The following is a 19,876-nucleotide window of genomic DNA, read 5'->3' on the forward strand; positions in this document are numbered from 1 at the left end:
AAACGATATCCACCCATTTGTGCCATTTTGGATCACGGGGTTTCAATTTCACTTTAAACTAGTTGATCATATCTTGAAACATCATAGAAGAATTATACAAGTTAAACAAGCTAGATTATTGAGTATCTTATCTCATAATTGAAATATAATCGAATTTGGGTTACTTATCTTAGTTCGTAGTTAAATCTAATTTAGTCTACTCATGGAACAATAGCATTGGTCATTATCGTGTGAATTTTATATTGATACTAGTGTCTAAATTAATAAAAACTTGCATTCATTCATTTCATGTGAATACAAGTGAAAATAGAGTGAACTAAATGCGAAATTAGTTGAAACAAACCCAATCATTTTTAGATTATGGGTCTTGATTTCACTCTAAATATTGTGAAATCTTGTCTACATTCATTTCCAAGTGGGCACGAGCGAATATAAATTGAAATGGACAAGGAGTTAATTAAAATGTCATCGAACCGTTCATAATGACAACATCCCATGTTAGGTCAAGAACTCCCAGTTTTACTATAAATACAGTTAAAACTTGTTTTCATTAATTTTCGTGAGGATATGAGGGCATGTAAAATGAAATCAACACGAAATTAGTTAAAACGACACTAACTCTTTTAAAAGACAACATATTGATTTGCCATTGTTTCAAATTGAGTATTAAAAGTGAAAATGAAAGTGAGAATTTATGTCTGGGGAAGTTGGTAAATTTTGAATTCAAATTGGACATTTTACACATTTCAAATGAAGGATATTTAAGACTTTTAAATCATAATAAAACAAATTAAAGTCTAATTTGACCAAAAAAAATTGATTGTAGGCTTTTTTTTTTTTTTTTTTTTTGTTTTTATCAAACGTTATGATTGATTAGGTGTTTAAGGAAAATTTTTAATTTTTATCAAGCTAAATGAAATGAGAGTTATATAGTTGTTGAAAATCTAGTAGTATTTATTAATGACTTTTATACCCCTACAGCCCAGTCATTATAATATTTGTGTTCTTGGTAACCCTAATTTTTCTTTATAAATATGGGACTTTAATTTTTAATAAAAACACATAAGTTTATTGGTTTCTCTTTTTTGTTCTCTCTCTCTCTCTCTCTCTCTCTCTCTCTCTTTTTAGTTTATAACACGTTATCGACACTACTTTATAGCTTTGATAAAAAAAAAAAAGAAAAAGAATGAATTTCTTGTGTATGTGAAAGAGTTAAATAGAAGAGAGATGACTAAAGCATATTTACTTATGGCACAATGATGGAGAGTAATGGGGTATGGGACCTTAAACCCCCTAATTTCTCTTTATATTGATGGCTGCTTTTTGGACTTGGTTAGTGTACACTATTTTTCTCTCTATATTGACCTCTCTCTCTCTCTCTCTCTCTCTCAACTAATTATCAACTGCTCAAGGTAGTTTCTTTTGCACTTTAATGATGGCCCAATATTTGTATTGCTGCACGTAAAAAAAAAAAAAAAAAATTTGCTACACGTTAACTTTTATAGTATATTCATATTGCTGTACGTTAATGTTATTTAATGGTTCAAGTCAATATTTTATGTATACTTGTAAATTAATTAATATTATTGTTGTGGTATGAAATTTATCTTTCATCATTGTTTTGTTTATGTTTAGCAATAGAACATTAATTGTTGAATTCATTTATAGTTGTTGTTGCTCTCGTAGATGTACAACTCTATGAATAATACGTGGCTATTGAAGAGCTAATATTTCTAAATAATAATTTGTTGGTACTCTTGAAGTAGCACAACAATGTTAATATTTTAAAAGAGTAACACTGCTGTTAAAGTAGCAGTAGTCTCTAATAATTACATCTCATTATATTCTTGGAAAACACAAATTAAACAATTTGATACTTATTATAACTTTTAAAGAAAAACAAATTTCTTATTTATTAATATTCAAGAAGAATATCAATTTATCGTTCAAGAAAATCATGACATTATAATTTAAATATTCCAGATGGGTATTACTTGCTCTTGAAGAGCATGACACTACTATTTCAACATTTCCCGAAGAATGTTCACTATTGCTCTTAAAGAAGTAATGGTAAAATAAAGCTTACTCTCGAAATAGCACATTATAATTCCTAATAATATTCTAGTTAAATTTTACTTGCTCTTAAAGAGTATAATAATATAAAATCTAACATAAATTATATTTTTATTCTTGAAGAGTATGATATTATTGTTATTTAGGAACGAAATATGATTAGACATTAAATATTTCAGAATTGTTTGAACCAATTAATATAAATTAATTATTCTAAAAGAATATTGTGTCGCTTTGGAAGAAGCACGAATTTATGAATATTATGTAGTTATTTTTTAAGAATCCCAATTTAGACATTTCAATGTAAACATTGTATTGATTTGGAGGATTGCAATTTTAACTAAATTACTTCTGAAGAATTAATAAAGAATATTATATCAATATTCTTCAAAAACATTGCTTTGAGATTTCAGAAGAGTTGATATTGTGTGATATGAAGGGATAAATTTATAATTGTTCGTAATATGTCCTCCACTAAATAAAAGAAAAACCTATAGAGTTTTTAATAGTATTTTTTAAATTGGTACATGATACAAAACTTTAGTAACCATTTTGATAAATATTGTTTTGAACCAATAGTTCAATAACTTTTATATTTTATTATTTGATATGTTCAGTTAGACCATCACTGAATCAATAATGACGTGACATGAGAATTCAAATAGACATTCAACGAAGAACTAAAAGATTCTTTAATCCAATGAGTTCCTATATGTTATTTTTTTTTTAATGAAAATAGGTCATTGATCATTACTAGCTAAAATATGGACTAAATTCCCTATATTTCTAAAAGTTAATTGTGGTGATATATAAGGCTCTATCATCCTCTACACTAACCATCTAAATATTATTTGTATCCAATAAATTTTACACAAATACTAGATAATTACATGGTGTTGACAATTTAAAGTTTGCGAAATTAATGTTCAAATTTTAAATTATGAGCATAATTTTTAGATTATACAATCAAGACAGTGTTTCACGGGATGCCTTTCTTCTTGACACAGAAAGGAACACCGTGTGACAATAGTCTGCTCCGCTAGACTACTTTCCGTCTTTTCTCGATCGCGTCGGGCTGAAAGAAAATTTGATTACAATTTTGTAGAAATTTTACAATAGAGATTTGAATACATTGAAAGTAAATTGAACATTGATTGATGAAAACTGAACATTACAATTGACGAGAGCAGAAAATTACAATTGTTGTTATAGAGGGCGGACACCAGTGAGCTTGAAATTTTTTTGAAAAACTAATACCCCCTATAATAGCATTCAGAAGAAAAACCTAAGTGACAGGAGTAGACGTTTAAAAGACGATGATTCATAATAAACGTTTACTAATATCAGAACTATTTAACAACTGAAATAGCTATTACAATGAAAAGAAAATTACAATTCAAACTTGAACTAATATTTACAATGTGCGGTCGAAATTGAACAAACTGCGGCTACGATTGTGTCGAGAGGCTAAGTAAATCTACAATCCTTGACATTCTCCCCCATTTGTTTTGGCGACGTTCTCGGTGCCATCAATGCATAATATGCTTCAATTAATAGTTTGAAGGCTCCAAGATCCTTTTCTTTTTCCCAAGTATTCTGTTCGCTACTGCATCCAATCCATTTGACCAAATACTTTTGATGATCTTTTCTAGAAGTTCGAGTGATTCAATGGTCAAGAATAGCTTCAGCAACTTTCTTCAGTTCAAACACAGATCGCTTTAGCTCATTTCTAGACGCGTCCTCCTTATCTGCAAAGTATGACTTCAGCACACTAACATGAAATATCTTGTGAATTTTACATCATGAAGGGAGTTCAACTTTGTATGTAACTCTTCCAATCCTCTTCACAATGGGTAATGGTCCAATGTATTTTGGTGCCAATCTAGAGTCCTTCCTTTTTGTTGGTTTGTAAACATTTCTGTCGGGAAGCTTAACCATTACCAGATCTCCAACATTAAATTAAATGAAACGACGCTTTAGATCTGCAGACTTTTTATACTGTTTTTGAGCTTTCTTAAGATAACTCCGAGCAATTTCAATATTTCATTTCCACTCTTGAGAAAAGTTCTTCGTTTGGGGAGACTTGGTACTTCGTTCAATATCCACTGTATGAGGAAATAGCGGTTGTTGGCCAGTAAAAATCTCAAAAGGACTCTTATTGGTGGAATAGCTCTTTTAGGCATTGAAGCAAATCTGAGTCGCATCCAAAAGTTTTACCCAGTTTTTCTGCGAAGTAGGGATAAAGTGCCGAAAATATTCTTCTAACATAGAATTGAAGTGCTCCGTCTGTCCGTCAGATTGTGAGTGAAAACTAGAACTCATGCTCAAAGTTGAACCAAGAAGTTTGAACAACTCAGTCCAAAATATGCTAGTGAAACGAGGATCTAGATCACTGACGATGTCCTTAGGCAATCCTCAGATTTGACAATATGTTTGAAGAAGAGTTGAGTTCTCTCTTCCGCGGATACATACTTAGGCGCTACAATGAAAGTTGCGTATTTTTATAGACGGTCCACCACGACAATGATAGTGCTAAAATTCTCAACTTTTGGCAATCCAATAATGTAGTCCATCGATACACTTTCAAATGGTCGGGTTGGGACAGAAAGGGGCTCCAGCAAGCCAGCATTTTTCTGATGATCTGCCTTATCTTGCTGACAAATAAGACAGATTTTTACATATGTTACAATGTCGTCCCGCATTTGAGGCCAGTAGTATGCACGTTGCAGTAGTGTACAAGTGCGCTCCTCTCCGAGATGCCCTGCCCAAATCATGTCGTGGCATTCCGTAATTAGTGATTTCCTCAAATCTTTGCCCTTAGGAACATATCAGCGATCTCCCTTTGTCTTCACTGGTTCCCCATCGAACCAGAACTATCGAGTTTTAGCCTACTTGATAAGGTCGACCAAATATTGAGTAGCAGGGTCCTTCTCCATAAGTGCCCGAATTTGGTCTCTTGTATTCGTGGTGACGGCGCTCCCTGAAAGAGCAGCTACGGAGGAAATGACAGCCAAATCGCCCCGTCGACTAAGAGTATCAGCAACATGATTACTAGATCCGGGATGATACTCTAGCATAAAATTGAACTCTGAAAGAAATTCCTGCCAACGACCCTACTTGCTCGATAGTTTTGGTTAGGACATGAAATAACTAGCCACAGTGTTATCTATCTTCACAATAAATGGAGACCCAAGTAAATAGTGACGCCATCCTTTGAGACAATGGACTACTTCCAACAATTTCTTTTCATTTTCCGAGTAACGACATTCTGTTTGGTTTAACTTTCAGCTCTTATATGCTATCGAATGTCCTTCTTGCATAAGGACTCCACCAAGTGCAAAATCTGAAGCATCCATATGAACTTCAAATGGTTTAGTCATATCCGATAATGCTAAAACCGGTTTCATCCACATGAACTTCTTCAACCTTTCAAAACCACTTTGGCATTGGGACGACCAATCTCAATCCTTATCCTTCTTTGTCAATTCAGTAAGTGGCAGTGCAATTTTTGGGTAGCCTTTCACAAATCTTTGATAGTAATTGCATAACCCAAGAAATGAATGTACGATTTTTGGTGGTTGCCAATCTTTGATGGCTGTAACCGTCTTTGAATCCAAGCGGATTTTACCTTGTTCAATGATGCGACCCAAGAAACTGATAGATGTCTGAATAAATGAGCATTTAGACGATTTGTTATAGAGTTCATTCTCCCGTAGTTGATTAAAAACCTACCTCACATGTTGGATATGTTCCTCCAATGTCTGGTTGTAGATTACTATGTTGTCCAAGTACACCACGACAAAATCATCTAAAAACCCGTGAAGTACCTGATTGATCATAGTACAAAACGTTGCTGGAGCGTTGGTCAAACCAAAAGGCATCACTTTAAATTCAAAGGCTCCATATCTAGTTACCACCGTAGTCTTTGCTTCATCTCTCTCCTTGATCCGAACTTCTCAGTATCCGGACCTAAGATCAATTTTTGTGTAATAATTTACCCGACTCAGTCGATCAAAGCAATCCGCAACCAGTAGGATATGATAGCTATTCTTTATAGTGACCTTGTTCAAGGCTCGATAGTCACAGTACATTCTAAGAGAACCATCGGCCTTTTTCTGAAACAACACAGGAGCTCCGTATGGTGACTTTGCAGGCACAATATTTCCACTCTCCAACATTTCTCCCAATTACTTCTTAAGCTCTTCAAACTCAGGCTGAGACATATGGTATGGTGCCCTAACGGGAGGTTTGACACCCGGAATAAGTTCAATTTCATGATCAATCGTCCTTCTTGGTGGTCATTTCTTTGGTGATTCGTCCAGCATGATGTCTTCAAATTCCTGAATAAGCCTTTTAACGGGTTTTAGAATTGGACCAGTTGCCTCTTCCATCTCCTCTAATCGAAGAGTACACAAAAAAAAGGTTCATTTCTCTTGAAACCCTTACTAAATTGCATGGCTGAGATATTCTTCTCGTTCATCCTCCTAACTTGTCTAGGGATGACACACAGCTTATTACCCATCATCATTAACGAATCGAAATATGATAACATTGCTGTCTTAGTATCCTGAAGAAATTCCAATCCTAGAATAAGCTTGAAATCATCCATCTGAATTGCAGATAAATTTGTCCTTCCCTCAATGGACCTGCTTTGATCAACACTGATTTCACTACTCCAGTTATTAGTTGATCAGCGGAGTTGATTTCTTTGACTTTCCCACTACCCTTTTCCAGAACAAGTCCGAGCCCCTCTACTTCGGTACATGCAAGGTAGTTATGGGTAGCACCAATATCCACCATAGCCCTGATTGGCTTCCCGTTGATCTTCACATCAATGTACGTTAAGCCTTTGGCCCTACATATTCGAGGCTTTGCTTCTTCCATCCTTGTCTCTTTCAAGGGGACATCATCCTTTTCAGCAACCCGATGTGAAAGTGTGTTGCACCGATGTGAAAATGCCCCAACTACGTCATCATCCTCTTCGGAGTCAATCTCACCATGACAACTAGCCTGTGGAGCCTCTTGCTTTGAACTTGACCCGCTACTTGCTAATTGACAATATGCATTCACCATCCATTTATGAGGACATTCCAACACCCGTTGAGGTCCTTCGCATAAAAAGCACATCAATTTGGGAGTGGCATCAGTTCGGCCCTCCACTGCTTTTCCTTTGTTCCAGTTGTTATTGTTGCTACTGCCATTATAATTTCCTTGACGGCTATTATGATAATTTTCCTGATAGCCACGAGTGCTTTGATAGGCTCCTCCATTATTCAGAGAGTAACGCTCTCCCCCATTTGGATTCGAGCTGAGCCTGTAAGGTCTGTTACCACCTCCAATTGCTAGATTACTCCCCGAAGGTCGATCTCTTCTGAATTCCATTTGGTAGTCGCTCAAACATTTGACGGCTCCCATGGCCATGCTCAAATCAGTAACTTTCTGTCTCTGAAGTTTCGTATGTGTCCACGGTTTCAACCCTTCCATAAAGGTGAAGAGCTTATTCTTTTTCGATATATCTCGAATATTCAGCATATACCCTGAAAAGGCTTTCGTATACTCTCTGATAAAGCATATATTTTTCAGGTCTTGAAGTGCCCATCGAGCTCGATACTCGACATTTTTCGAAAAAAACTACAATCTAATCGCTTCCTCGAGGAGATCTCAAGAATCTATTCGGACCTTGTTGGCCTGAATGTTAGTATATTTGGTTCGCCACCAAATATTTGCATCTCTACCCAGATATATGGTAGCTGTGGTTACCTTTCTAGCTTCGTATTCGATTGAAGTTGCGAGAAAGTACTGTTCCATGTCAAACAAGAAGTTTTCGACTTCTTTTGCATCACGTGCCTCTCCGTAGGTACACGGTTCAAGAATTAAGAGTCTAGGAGTATACTTAGGCACGAGAGCTTACCCATTGCCCACTGCATGTTGGAGTACTCATAATTGAGCTCTCAACGCTTCCATTTCATCCTACAGATCAAAAATGATTGCAGCAACTTCAGTCATTACTACGCAAGCCCTTTTGCTTTCATCTAGTTGGATGTGTAATCCATGAATCTCGAATTCTGCCATCTCGACTTTTTTCTCAAGACCATCCACGACATAGCATAATCTAGTAGTTGTGTCATCAAGCGCGTCCACGCGCTGTTTAGTAGTACTCTTCTCTTGAGGCTCTCTCACCTCAGTGGTGTAGGATGTAATTGGATCCATAACTTTCTTATCGATGGTCGTGAGCTGTAGCTCTAATACCAACTTTCACGGGATACCTTTTTTTGGCACAAAAAGGGACATTGTGCGACAGTAGTCTGCTCCGCTAGACTACCTTCCGCCTTTTCTCGTTCTCATCAATACGAAAGAAAATTTGATTACAATTTTGTAGAAAGCTTACAATAGAGAATTTGAATACATTGAAAGTAAACTGAACATTGATTGATGAAAATTGAACATTACAATTAACGAAAGTAGAAAATTACAATTGTTGGTGCAGAGGGCGGACACCAGTGAGCTTGAAAGATTTTTGAATGACTAATACCCCTTATAATAGCATTCGGAAGAAAAACCTAAGTGACAGGAGTAAGTGTTTAAAAGACGAAGAATCATAATAAACGTTTACTAATATCATAGCTATTTTACAACTGAAATAACTATTACAATGAAAAGAAAATTACAACTCAAACTTGAACTAATATTTACAATGTGCGGTCGAAGTTAGGCAAACTGCGACTGCGATAGTATCAAAGGGGCTAAGTAAAGCTGCGATCATTGACACTATGTCTTGTTAATACTAGTGATAATAAATTTCAATTTTTAACAAGTGTTAGTTGCGATGTTAATAAATAATTTATCTATTGTTTGTTAAATGTTTCCAACTGATTGAGAACAAAGTTTTTCCTATTTCTATTTAAGGAATGATATTACGCTTCATGCCAATATTATAGTTTTTCTCATTATAATTTACTTATGGCCAGAGTCTAATTTCTCAATGTTTTAAACACCGACTCGAGCATCGACTCGAAAAAGAAAGAAGGTCGAGGTTTAAAGGGTCGAATTGGTATCGAATCAGTTAAATAAATAAATACACAAATAAACTATAACATATCATAACTTTAATAGATTTTTAAATTTTAGTTTTCTCATTCAAAGTAAATATAATTCATGTTTGATAATTAGATATATTATAGTAATTTATTTTATATGTTATGTGCCTAATTATAGGGTATTTATAGAGATTCCTAATTCATACAGTTTCCTAATATAGATCTTTAACATTGTGTGTGTGTGTATATATATATATATCGTCTTCTTTCTACGGGAATAAGGAAAATATATTTTTCTTCCATAAAATCTTACATGGTATTAGAGGATGTGGTCTCGAACCTATGGTCTCCTCGTGAGTTTTCAGTTGTCGCCTTTGGTCAGGGAATTCTATATTGTGGTCAACAACTGTGTCGATCCTTTGTGCATCGAAATCGAAAGTCCTCGCTTGGCGTTGGTGTCATCTCCTGTGCATCGAAATCGGAGCCCTCGCTCGGCGTCGCGTCTTCTCAATTTTATCTGAGTTTAAAGGTTTCTGGGGTTAGAGCTCGATCGCGACAGGTATTTAAGGGTTCACTGGAATTGGGTCTTGATCAGCTCAATCGCAGCAGGTGTTTCAGCGTTAATCTGAATTGTGTTAAGTGGTATTGGATTGATCTTCTCTTACACTTTTGTTGTTGGGCTTAGGGAATTTGAATAATTGTTTGGTTATTGTTATTGGACCATTATTGTGTTGATATTTGTACTATCTTTTTTTGCCATAATTTTAGTAATTTTTGAGCTGCATATTAATTTTCTTTCAGGCCGAAAAGTTTGGTTTGGGCTAATTCATTGGTTTTATTACCGTTCTTCAATTGGATTGTGTTTGAATTTTTTTAGATCCATTCATTTGACTGTTATTTGTCGAATTTTACTTTGATATTTGGAGCTTGTGTTTTATTCCTATGGCTGAGCAAAAGAATTTAGCTGTGACGATGTCATTCCAGTGATGTTCAAAATCACGGAGCATAAGTTGGTTGGTTCGAATTATTTAGATTAGTGTAAGATAGTTAGGATTTATCTGCGAAATATTTCTATGGATAATCATCTTAAGGAAGATACACCAAAGGATAATAATCATACATGGCCATGAGATGATGCCCGATTATTCTTACAAATCCGTAATTTCATTGACACTGAGGTAGTCAGTCTAATTAATCACGGCGAGTATGTTAAGGAATTGATGGAATATTTGGAATTCCTGTACTCTGGAAAAGGGAATATGTCGCGTATTTATGAAATTTGTAAGGGTTTTTACCATGTTGAACAACAAGTCAGTCTCTTCGGGCTTACTTTATGAATTTAAAAAAGACCTGCGAAGAATTGAATGTTTGTTGCCTTTTAGGTCGGATGTGAAAGTTCAACAAGCTCAGCGGGAGCAAATGGCTGTAATGAGTTTTCTAGCTGGTCTTAGTCCTCAGTTTGAATTTGCTAAATCCCATATTATTTCTAGTGCTGAGATTTCATCGTTGCAAGAAACCTTTACTAGAGTACTTCGCACAGATACTAGTGCTTATGTTGCTTCACCTGCTCAGCCTTCTAGTGCTCTCGTCAATCACAATAGTAGAGGTAACACAAGAGGCAGGGTGCAGGTAGTCGGGTCAATCGATGTCAAAATGTAAGGAGAGTTGTATGCTACTACTGTCATGAGCCGGGTCATACCAAATACTCGTGCTGAAAACTGTAATTATAGTTTCTGCAGATAAATTTGCCAAATTCACTTAGTACCAAGAAGCATTGAAGAATTCATCTCATCCTATTTCTACCATTGCTGAGACAGGTAAACTTGATACATGTCTTCTCTCATCTTCCTCACAATGGGTCATTGATTCTGGTGCCACAGATCATATGACAGTTAATCCTAGTCTCTTCTCCACATTTTAGTCGCATACATCTCCTTCCAATATTATTTTAGTCGATGGTTCTACTTCTTCTGTTCTCAGTTCTGGCACTATTAATCCAACGCCATTAATTTCTTTATCCTCTGTCTTAAGTCTACCACAATTTTCTTTTAATTTAATATCTGTGAGCAAGCTTACTCGGACTTTAAATTGTTGTGTCTCAATTTTTCCTGATTATTGTCTTTTTCAGGATCTTATGATGAAGGAGATTATTGATAAATGAAATGAATTAGACAATCTTTATATTCTGGATACCCGATGCCCAAGTCCATTACATGTTCAGGCCTCTTAACTCCTTTTGAAGCACATTGTCGGTTGGGACATCCATCTTTATCTTCATTGAAGAAATTATGTCCTCAATTTCATAATGTGTCGCTTTAGATTGTGAGTCATGTCAATTTACAAAATATCATCGTTTGTCATCAGTTCCTCGAGTTGATAAAAGAGCTAGTTTTCCTTTTGTATTAGTTCATTCAGATGTTTAGGGTCCTTGTCATGTCGTGTCCAAAACTGGATTTCGGTATGTTGTTATCTTTGTTGATGATTTTTCTTGTGTGACTTGGCTTCATTTAATGAAGATTCGTTCTGAATTATTTTCTCATTTTCGTGCATTTTGTACTCAAATTAGAACTCAGTTTAATGTTTCTGTACAGACATTGAGAAGTGATAATGCCAAAGAGTATTTTTCCAATTGTTTTCAAACTTACATGCTTCAGAATGACATTTTTCATTAATCTTCGTGTGTTGACAACCCCTCTCAGAATGGTGTGACTAAAAGAAAAAATAGAGATATTCTTGAGACAGTCAGGGTACCCCTATTCCAAATGCATGTTTCTAAACAATTTTGGACTGATACAGTGTCCACAACCTTTTCTTAATTAATCGGATGCCCTCATCCATTCTTCATGGTACGACTCCTTACAGTATCCTTTTTTCCTACTAAACCCCTGTTTCCTATTGAACCTAGGATATTTGTTAGTACATGTTATGCTTGTGATTTTTGTCCTCAAGTAACTAAATTAGATCCCAAATCCTTAAAATGTATTTTTCTAGGTTACTCTCGTTTACAAAAAAGGTATCGTTGCTACTGTCCGAGTCTTAACAAATATCTTGTGTCAGCTGATGTTACTTTTCTGGAATATATTCCTTTTTTTCCTACTTCTTCTACTTCCTTCAGTAAGGGGGAGGAGGATGATATGTTGATTTATCATGTCATTTACTAGTCAACTAATGTTACATCACCTCTTGCTCCCACACCACTACCACCACCACCTATTTGACATGTGTATTCCAGACGAAGAGACACACCTGATGCATGTTCAGCACCTATCTCTTCTTCGACATCGGATCCAGTGTCTAGTGATCTTGATCTACCTATTGTTCTCCGCAAAGGTAAACGTCAGTGTACTTATCCTATTTCATCTTTTGTGTCTTATGATCACTTGTCTTTGTCTTTCTGCTCTTTTGTTGCTTCCCTTGATTCTGTGACTCTTCCGAAAACTGTTCATGAAACCTTATCCAATCTTGGTTGGCGGGAAGCTATGATCGAGGAGATGAATGCTTTGGATGCTAATGGTATTTGGGATTTAGTGGATTTACCTGCAGAAAAGGCTATGCTAAAGGTTAAAGTCAAAGTGGATTTAGGGGTACTTGGGATTTGCAGTTAAAGTCAATCCTGATGGATCAATAGCTAGACTTAAAGCCCGTCTTGTTGCTAAAGGTTATGCTCAGACTTATGGTGTGAATTATTCTGACATTTTATCTCCAGTCACTGAGTTAACGCCCGTTCGCTTATTCATTTCTCTGGCAGCCGCTCATGATTGACCTTTACATCAGTTGGACATAAAAAATCCCTCTTACATGGTGATCTCGATAAAGAAGTTTATATGGAGCAACCTCCTGGATTTGTTACTCAGGGGGAGTATGAGAAAGTGTGTGATCTTTGAAAATCCTTATATGATTTGAAACAAAGTCCAAGTGCTTGGTTTAGAAAATTTAGTCAGGTAGTGGAAAAATTTGGAATGTAAAAAAGCAAGTTTGATCACTCAGTCTTTTACAAAAAGTCCGAATATGGCATTATTCTTATTGTTGTGTATATTGATGATATTGTTATTACTGGCAGTGATACTATGAGAATTTCATCTTTGAAGTCTTTTCTTTACTCCCAATTTCACACAAAGGATTTAGGAGTGTTGAAGTATTTCTTGGGAATTGAGATGACAAGGAACACGAAAGGCATATTCTTATCTCAAAGAAAATATATACTTGACTTGTTAACTGAGACAGGAAAGTTAGGAGTTAAAGCCAAACAGTACTCCAATCTTCCCCAATTTGCAACTTACCAAAGATGGTGATTTATTTGAAGATCCTGAGAAGTATAGAAGATTAGTTGGGAAATTGAACTACCTTGCAGTAACTCGTCCTGATATTGTGTATTCTGTCAGTATTGTAAGTTAATTTATGTCTTCCCCAACAGTTCACCATTGGGCAGCTTTAGAATAGATCCTATGTTATTTAAAGGGAGCCCCTGGACGAGGAATACTGTACAGAAATTATGGACATACCGAAATCGAATGCTTCTCAGATGCAGATTGGACAGGTTCCAAGATTGACCGAAAATCCATTACTGGCTACTGTGTTTTTGTTAGAGAAAATTTAGTCTCATGGAAAAGTAAAAAGCAAAATGTTGTGTCCCGATCTAGTGCAGAATCAAAATATAGAGGTATGGCACAATTTGTGTGTGAGATAATATGGATATATCAACTCTTAACTAAAGTTAGTCTTAAGGCTTCAATACCAGCAAAGTTATGACGTGACAATCAAGCTGCTCTTCATATTGCTACTAAACCTTTATTCCATGAGCGAACTAAGCACATTGAGATTGACTGTCATTTCGTTCACATGAGCTGCAATATAATTTAATATCTATAGGATATGTGAAGACCGGAAATAATTGGGAGATATTTTTACAAAGGCTCTAAATGGGATCCGAGTTGATTATATTTGTAACAAGTTGGGCATGATTAATATCTATACTCCAACTTGAGTGGAGAGTGTTATGTGCCTAATTATAGTGTAATTATAGAGATTCCTAATTTATACGGTTTCCTAATATAGATCTCTAACATTTTGTGTGTTTGTGTGTGTGTGTATGTATGTATGTATGTATGTATGTATGTATGTATGTATCTGTATGTGTATGTGTATGTGTATATGTATGTGTATGTGTATGTATATGTATATGTATATGTGTATGCATATGTATGTATGTATCGTCTTCTTTCTATGGGAATAAGGAAAATATATTTTTCTTCCATAAAATCTTACAATAACCTCAAAAAACTAACAATTAATATGTCAAAAATAATTCATTTTGTTTAAATTGAAATTTATAACCTTCTTGGGATTTATGATTTGTTAATGAAAATAATGAAGTAAACTAGTAAATATTTGGAAAATTAAAATTGACAATTGACTATTATCCCACATTAGAAAATTACCATAACATTGAAAAAAGAGTCTCCTTTACAAAGGAGCTAGTATCTCATATTGGAAGATTACTAAAACATTGAAAGAATGATTTTCTTTAATAAGGAGGTAAAGGAGAATCAGTACTTCTATAAGTTATTTGGGCCTTTAATCGCAATGGGTGGCCCATTAAGATAGTCAAAAGTTTTTGTGAAAAAAATTAAAACACCCGGAAAAAACCGTGGCCAATTTACCGATTTACGATTGAACCAACCGGATTGATAGTTTATTAGTCAATTTTTTATCTTTCGATTAATGTATGAGTACCAGACCGAATTAAAGGTCGGTTCACAGGTTTTCGGTTGAACCGGGCAGTCTGGTCCAATTTTTATAATATTTTAATTTCTTCATCAAATTATTTTGATAGTGTTGTAAATGATAAATTTATTAGGATTTACAAAGAATGACAATAGTATCTCTGCAGCCCTAAAAATTGTTACCTCTGTGTCTCTGATTTTGACCTATAAATATTGGGTTTTGATTCTTAATAAAACACACAAATCTATTGACTTCTCTCTATTTTTTTCTATTTTATCTCTTTTTATTACATGTTATCAGCACGATTCTCTAAAAAATAAAGTAAATTAGTTACAAATTAATGATTTTTATAAATACAATCATCTGTCACGTGCATTAAAATTAATTTGGTGGCATGTGATTTCTTTTTACGTACGTATATATAATAATGATGTTACTTCTTCTTCTCTATTTTTCGATGGTATGCATATTAATTCTAATTCACGTTTGTATATTAATTATAATTTACGTTTGTATGTATAATCTGAACACATTAATTCATACTTTTTGTTCATATACAATCAGTTTTGTCACATATTAATTCTATCTTTTGAATCTACCACATATTAGTTCTACCTTTGATTTTTGTATATATGGAATTCATATGCATATTATCTTTTGCATGTTGGAAAAGATTTAGCCAATTTTGTTAAATTCTATGTATGGAGATTATTTTTCCTAATACATGTTTGGTAATTAATTTTTCTATATAAATTCATATCATACCTATATGGTAATTAAATACTTTTAGATATTATTCCATAAACTTCAAATTAATAATTTATCATATTGTTATTTCAAAAGTAGCACAACATTATAACTAATTTTTCAGAAGAATATTAATTGTATATCTATCTATTATAAATAGTTCATTGTTACTCTTGAGTAAAACAACATTATTAATATTCTAGAAGAATATTACTTGTTTATGAAAGTATAATGTTATAATTTTCAATATTTTAGGAGAACATTGATATATTGATGTTGAAAAAATAATAATAAAATATTGTGTGCTTTCAAAGTAACACACATCGCGAAGAATTATACTTTGTATTCCTAAAAAAAAAAAAACAAAAATTACATGTTTATCCCTAAAGGAAAACATACAATTTATTTCATATAAACTTTGATTTTTATACGATATATCATAGTTAATTGTGCTTTTGAGAGTTTGTTATGTCTTTTATTTTGATTAAATAGATATTTAAATTTAAAACATTGTATTGCACCATAAGTTCAATTATTTGACACGATTGATTGGACCATTATTGAATCAATAATAATGTGAAATTAAAAAATTCAAATTGAATATTCAATGAAGAAGTAGAAGATTCTTCAATCCATTGAATTCCTACATACTATTTGTTCATCGACAATTGATCATTAAACATCACTAACTAAAATATGGATTGAATTCTCTATATTTTTGGAAATTAATTAGGATGATATATAGGGCCCATCACCCACCACGGTGACCATCTAAATATTATTTTTATCTAATAGATTTGATATAAATACAGGATTATTGTATGGTGTTCACAACCTGAAGTTTGCGAAATTATTGCTCAAATCATGAGCATAAGTTTCATAATATATAATCAAAATCGTATCTTATTAATCCTAGTGGGCATAAATCTCAATATTTTAATAAGTGTTAGTTAAGATATCGATAAATGGTTTAACACCGTTATTTGTTAAATGCCTCTAATTAATTTAATTGAGAATGAAGTACTTTTAATTTTTTAGAGAATTCTATTACGCATCATGCTAACATCATAGTTCTCCCTTATTATTAATTGGCTTATGTTTAGAGCCTAATTTTTCCATTTAATCATTTTTATAGTGTAATATATATAAAATTGATCCATCACAATGTACTGAGATGGAAAATAAAGAATGTTGAGAATAAATACGTAGTTTTAGCTCTCATTCCAAATGAATGATATTTTATAACACTGAGAAAAATGATTGTCAATTTGATTGGATAATTCTCTCAACAATAGAAGAGGAATTAAGAAGTTGAAAATAATGTATAAGTGTATTATCATCTAAATTCTCGCTAAATATCATTTTAACTAGAATTTCGAAAGATAATTTATTTAGATCCATTTATTGATCAAGAAGATAAAAAATATCTCACGCGCCAGTTTTAAATGCTCTAGGACGAATTGCTGTTCTATAAGAACAATTTGTTAGCATTATATTTAGTGTGATAGTGTTCGATTCTAATATAAAAATTTTTCAAACAATTAAGCAATTAGCAAATATGGTATCATTAAGGAGGCATATACTCTCGATGAGTATTTAGATATAACAAATTATAAAATTTCAGAAGAGGTTCATGTACTTGAAATGTTAAAAATTGAAATATCTAAATAAGTTATGTTACTATGGGAAAAGAAATAGAATTGAATAAGAAAAGAAAAAGTTGTCGATAACATTTTTATATATGATGTACTGTATCATATTATGAATAGCGGGAAATCGTAATAAATACATCGAAATATATCGATCGAAGTAATGTTTGGCCAAATAAAAGATAACAATCCTAAATTAAATTTACTAGAAAAATGTGAATTTTTTGGACTTATAGTCCGAATATCTAAAGGTACTATACGAAAAGGAAATGAGAAAACTGAAATCGTAATGTGTAATGCATGACTCTTAACATAGTGAATTTCACAAAGATCATCGTGGATGAAATCACGAGTCAATATCATGTTATCTTGATGATACATGAAATTTAAAATACGTGAGATCTACTAATCTGGCATGATTATTAATGTTATTTTTGAAAAATTTAATATACCTAAAGCATAACTCAAATGATATATGCCTGAGAACCATGTTTTTAATTAAGTTGTAAAGACCATTATATGGATTGACAGAATCCTGATGCATGTGATATAATCGCCTTAGCAAATATTTATTGAAGAAATGTTATAAAAATAACAATATTTATCCATGTGTTTTCATGAAGAAAATAAATATTGGATTTTCTATTGTACAGCTTATATTGATGACTTAAATTTAATTGAAACATCTGAAGAGCTTAACAAAACTACTGATTATTCGAATAATGAATTTGAGATAAAGCATTTGGAAAAAACCAAATTTTATCTTGAATTGCAGATTGAATATCTTTTTATATGGATAATGTACATCCATTGACATCGACTATGGTTGTTAGATAACTTTATGTGAAAAATGATCAATTTCGTTCACTTGAAGTGTACTATTGATTTGAGATTATTTTATCCGTAAAAGTCGGGATCTGTTTTAGTGGGATAAATTATCTATCTGATCTATATAAAGTTAAATCACAAACAAGATGTGTTTAAACGTGGTGGAACAAGTATATCACGAAGATCTGTGAAACAATCATTAACAGCTATATCTTCAAATCATTATGATATTATTGCAATCTATGAAGTATGCCGAGAATGTTTATGGTTTAGGACATGATTCATCATATCCAAACATCATGTGAGGTTAACTCTAATAAAAGATAGTCTAACAATTTTGTATGAAAATAATTCAGCTTGTATTGCATAACTCAGAGGAGGCTTTATCAAATGTGACAAGACGAAGCATATTTCTCCAAAATTATTTCATACACATGAATTTCAAAAGAATGACATCGATATCCAACAATTCGCTCAAATGTCAACGTAGTCGATTTATTTACAAAAGCACCGTCAACATCTACATTCAAGAAATTAGTTCATGAGATTGAAATGCGTCGACTCAAAAATTTTCAGTGATCAACATAAGAGGAACAACTGTACTCTTTTTACTTCGCCTAGGTTTTATAGGTTTTCCTAGCAAAGTTTTAACATGGCAGTATTTATTTTTTATATTCCAAAATAATTGTCCTCCTTTTCCCTTCGTTCGATTTTTTTATCCTATTGAATTTTTATCAAACAAGGTTTTAACGAGATAGATATTTTATAATGTGTTATTCAAGTGTTATAAACGGTAAGTTTATTAGAGTTTACAAATGACTGACAATTGTACCCCGTAGCCCTAAAAATTATTACTATTGTATCCCTAATTCTGACTTATAAATATAGGACTTTGGTTCTTAATAAAACACATACAAGTCTATTGATTTCTCTTTATTTTCTCTCTTTTTATATCAAATAGTACAATATATGTAAAATTGATCAACCACAGTGCACTAAGATAAAAAGTAAAGAATATTGAGAAGAAATACGTAGTTTTAACCCTTATCTCAAATTGGTGATATTTAATAATGCAACTTTCTAATTGTCAATTTGATTGGACAATTTTTTTGCCACTAGGAGGAGGAATCAAGAAATTAAAAATGATATACCATCCATAATTATTTTTGAAAGATAATTTATTTATATGCATTTACAGACCAAAGAGATAGACAATATATTACACACCAGTTTTAAATGCTCCAACTCAAGTTAATGTCTTGGAAGATAATAAGTTAATATTATATTTGATAAATTTATGGCACACTTGGAATGTGATGATATTCAATTCTAATCTTCAAACAAAAATGGACTATTTAGAAAATATGATCACATTAAAAAGACATATAATCTTGTTGAGTATATATGCATAACAAATTATAAAACCCCAGAAGAGGTTTACGTACTTGATATATTGAAGATTAAGATAAAGTTATATCATTATGGAAAAAAATATAATCGAAAAAAAAAGTTGTCGTCAATACTTTTACAAATGATGTACTGCATCATATTATGAATAACAAAGAATCTAAATGAACTCGTTGAAGCATATCAATCGAAGAAATGATTGCTCAAATAAAACGAAGCGGTCGTGCTAAAATTGAATTTCTAAAGAAACCTGAAGTTTCTTAACACAATTCTAGTAAAATTAAATTTAGTAGGGAAACTTGAAATTTTTGAATTTACAGTTTGTAAACCTAAAGGTGTATATTGATGTGAAATGAAAATGAATAATAGTAAAAGTTATAATATGAAATGTACAATTATTTGTATAATGAA

Source organism: Olea europaea, chromosome 5 (assembly GCF_002742605.1).
Source record: "Olea europaea var. sylvestris chromosome 5, O_europaea_v1, whole genome shotgun sequence".
Taxonomy (NCBI): domain Eukaryota; kingdom Viridiplantae; phylum Streptophyta; class Magnoliopsida; order Lamiales; family Oleaceae; genus Olea; species Olea europaea.